A 4453-nucleotide genomic window follows, 5' to 3' on the forward strand; every position below is an offset into this window, starting at 1 on the left:
ACACACACACACACACACACACACACACACACACACTTCTCACCTGGCTGCCCCACTTTGGGACTTCTCTGACAGACTTCTGACAGACCATGCCCCCAAGAAGGTCATTATTACGATAATCTAATTTTCCTGAAACATCTCACTAGCCTTGGTATTCCATCACTACCCTTTGCCTCTCAGGTGGGAAGATGGGGCCATGAACTTCAAACCTACATTTAAGGAGAGACCTCAGCTCAGACATCTCTCTTCTCACTCATTTACACTACTTAGCACAGTGCCTGCCACATAATAAGCTCTTAATAAATGTTAATTGAATGAATGACTCTGGCCCATGTCCCTTAACCTCTGCCAGTTTCAGTTTCCTTAACTGTGAAATGGGGATTTTAATAGCATTTATCTCTCAGAATTGTGAGGATTAACAAGATATTTGTAAAGCACTTAGCACAGTGCTAGGCATATAGTAGGTCCTTAATAAATGCTTATTTCCTTTTGGTCCTCTACCCTAGGATTCCACTATCCCATTTAATGGGTCACAAAGGCAAACTTACCTAATTCACTATATCTAGCTGACCCCAGACTATTTCTATATCCCATCCAGCCCATTTACCAGGAAATCAGGACCTATCCAGTATGGATCTCTCGGCATGAAAGAATCACTCATCTCCCTCTTGTTCTCTGAACAGTAATCAGATCAATGTTACCATTGCTACTGAAAAGAGTATTACAATCACCTACTTTATGGTTTGGCTTAATAACCTAAACAAAAACTCCCTCCACTTCCTCCTACTCCTTTATAGATACCGTATTCCCCTATTAGAATGTGATCTCCTCAAAGGGAGGGCAAGAATTGTCTCTTTTGCATTTATACCTGTAGCACATAGTAAGTACTAAAATGAGAGAGCAGAGCACACGCACAGACATAGACTTCTGGCAGCAGAAAAGACACAGCCATCTATGGACTCATGAGAGAGCTTGTTCTGGTAATCAAGAGTTATCCAGTGGGGACGGCTAGGTGGCTCAGTGGATAGAACACCGACTTTGGAGTCAGGAGGACCTGAATTCGAATCAGGTCTCAGACCCTTACTAGGTAACCGTGTGAGTCTGGGCGAGTTACTTACCCTCCATTGCCTCCAAAAAGAAAAAAAAAGGACTTAACCTGTGGAGAAGAACAAATCTTGGGAGTCAAAGGCACGTGCATACATATGTGTGTGGACTTTACAAAGAAAGGAAAGGAGTTCAAAGACTTGCAATTTCCAGAGTTGTGAGTTAGGTGCCTTGGCCATTAGCATATCTAATACAAATGTGCTTCATTACCATTCTGTTATAAGCTTGTGCCCACTCTTCCCATGGACATTATGTGTATTATGTAACATTTACTGAAGGAATGATTTGTAGCTACTCCTTTTTACTATATCATTTTAGTAAATGGATTTGCTTGCGCAAAACGTGTCTTTAACTGACTACTAATAAAAAGCACCCTGGTAGGAGCTTATGAGTTACAGTATTAGAAGTTGAGATCTTAGAATCTTAGATTAGATCTTGGAACCTTGGGCAGAATCTAGCCAACAGAGATCCAACCCTTGGATGTGAGTGTTAAGTTGCAGGAAGACCCCAGAGGGCATATTAAACACTGCTATACTACTTATAGAGGCAGAGTAGCAGGAAGAAGTAGATAGGACCCTGCCAAAATTCCTCCAAAAAGATCTAGAAAACTCACTTGATGGGGAATCCAAGAAAAAAAAATCACAGTGAGTTATTTTTTATAGCCCATGTTAGAATAGGGAGACAGATGAAGAGATCTGTGGATACTGGGGATAGATTCTGACCAGGAGCACGGCAAAGTTGCAGAGCATTCCAAAAGAAGGAAAGGCTGGGCACAAGAGCAAGAGGAGGTCTCACACACATAACAAGGCATCATGACCTCGCACAGGAATTGGGAACAGGTACCAACTGACAACCCACTACCTCACCACCCAGTTCTGGGTCACAGATCCGAAGTAGACTAAGAAGGGGATCTGTGCCCAGGGGTGGTGGGCAGGAGTAGTGGCAGGCCCTGTGCTATGCACTGAGTAAGAAGCAAGTTCAGAAAAATACAGCAGCAGCAGAGCAGGGTCTCAGTTCTAGCTTCTGGCACAATCTGAAGGCTGTAAAGGAATAAACAGGGCAGGCTGATAGCGGCTGAGTCCAGCTATCGCTTGACTTACTACTCTCGCTCAGCATAGCTCCAACAAGGAGGGCAGTAATCAGACTTTCCCCTAGATCAGACCACTCTGGGAGAACTGAAAGGTTGCAGGTCCCCAACCTGAACTCTCCTTCAGAGCCTGGAATAACAACACTCAATGCTCTCAAGAAAGCAACAACAGAACCAGCCCAGAATTTCCTTCTAGAAGTACACAGAAGCCTGACCCTAACATCAAGCCCGAAGTTAGAAAGTAGGCCAGCAGAATGAGCAAACAAACAATAAAAAAGAAGAATCCCACCATAAAAAGCTATTTTGGTAAACAGGACACTTAAGACACAAGCCCTGAAGAAAAAAATAATATCAAAACATATTCGAGCAAAGGCTCAAACAAAACTCAGATTGGGCACAAATTTAACCAGAATTCCTATAAGAGATGAAGCAAGACTTTAAAAAAAAAAGAGTTAGAAAATATTTTTATCACTGAAATGAAGATACTAAAGAAAAAAATTAAAATTAATGAGGGCTAGCTATAGAAGAAGAAATTGGAAAGATAATTAATAGCTTGGCATAAGAGTAACAAAACTTTGCCAAAACAACAAACTCCTTGAAAATTAGAATTGACCAAATAAAAGTCAATGATAGCATGAGACAAAAAGAAATATTAAAACAATGTCAAGAGCACTGGCCCTGAAGTCAGCAGGACCTGAGTTCAAATCCAGCCTCAGACCAAACACTTAACACTTACTAGCTGTGTGACCCTGGGCAAGTCACTTAACCCCAATTGCCTAAAAATAAAAAAATAAAACAATGTCAAAAGACTGAAAGAAAATAGAAGAAAATATAAGCTGTGTAACTGCAAAAACTGATCTGGAAAACAGACTGAGAAGAAAAAATATAAAAATCATTGGAATACCTGAGAGCCATGACAAAAAAAAAAAGAGCCTAGACATCTTATATCAAGAAATCCTAAAGGAAAACTGCCCAAATCTCTTAGAAGCAGAGAATAAAGTGGAAATAGAAAAAAAAAAAAATGCACCAGTCATCTCCTGAATTAAATCTCAAAATGAAAACTTCCAGGAACATTATAGACAAAATCCAGAGTTTCCAGGTCAAAAACAAACAAACAAACAAACAAAAAAACAATACTGCAAGCAGTCAAGAAGAAAGAATTCAAGTACCAAGGAACTACAGTTGGGAATGCACATGATTTAACAGCCGCTGCCATGAAGGAGTAGAAAGCATGGAATATGATATTTCAGAAGGCACAGGATATGGGCTTACAGTCAAGAATTATTTACCCCCAGCACAGCAGTATAATCCTAGAGGGGAAAGAAAATAGATCGTTAATGAAATAGAGGACTTTCAAGCATTCCTGATGAAAAGACCAGAGTTTCATAGAAACTTTGAAGTTCAAACATAGGAGTGAAGAGAAACTAAAAAAGTAAGCATAAAAAAACAACAACAACAACAACAATAAAACTCAACCATAAGGGTCTAACCAAGGATAAACTTCTTACATTCTAATATGGGAGGATGGTATGTCTGTACCTCCTGAATTCTGTAATATTCAGGAGTCATAAAGTTTAATTAGAGAAAAAGCCTGGGAGTGACTCTGTTATGTCTAGATGATATTTTAAAAAATGTAAAGAAAGAGAGATGAAGAGGAATAATACATTTGGGGGTTGTAAGGAGGGGAAGGAAGATTAGGGGAAATTATCTAACATAACTAAAGTACACAAACATAAGTCTATACAAATAAAGAGACAGAGGAAGGGAAAGCGTAAGCACCTGAACTATCAGTGGAGGAAATAATACAAACAGTAGAGTTGGATATAGAAATATATTTCACTCGACAAAAATAGAAGAGGAAGCAGAGAAGGAGGAATTAGAGGGAAGATAAGTTAAGGGAGGGATTAGTCCTAAGCAAAACAAACTCTAAAAATGCCCCAGAAGATTTCTAGCTGTTTTTCAGATGGCAAAGAATGAGATTCTATGGGAGTGCCAATCAACTGAGCAATTGCTGTGCAACATAAATGTGATAGAATGTTATTGTGCTGAATGAACTCATATCAGCACAATGACCAACCAGGACTCCAGAGGTCTAATGATGAACTATACTATCCATCTGCTGCCAAAAAGGTAAGGACTGAAAAACACAAAATGAGACAATTATGTTGTGTTTTTTTTTAACATAGTCAGTGTAGAAATTTGTTCTGATTGACTATATATGTGTGTAATGGGTTTTGTTTACTCATGTTCTCAATTGGGGGA

The sequence above is a fragment of the Vombatus ursinus genome, unplaced genomic scaffold (genome assembly GCF_900497805.2).
Source record: "Vombatus ursinus unplaced genomic scaffold, bare-nosed wombat genome assembly UNPS02014798.1, whole genome shotgun sequence".
Lineage (NCBI taxonomy): Eukaryota > Metazoa > Chordata > Mammalia > Diprotodontia > Vombatidae > Vombatus > Vombatus ursinus.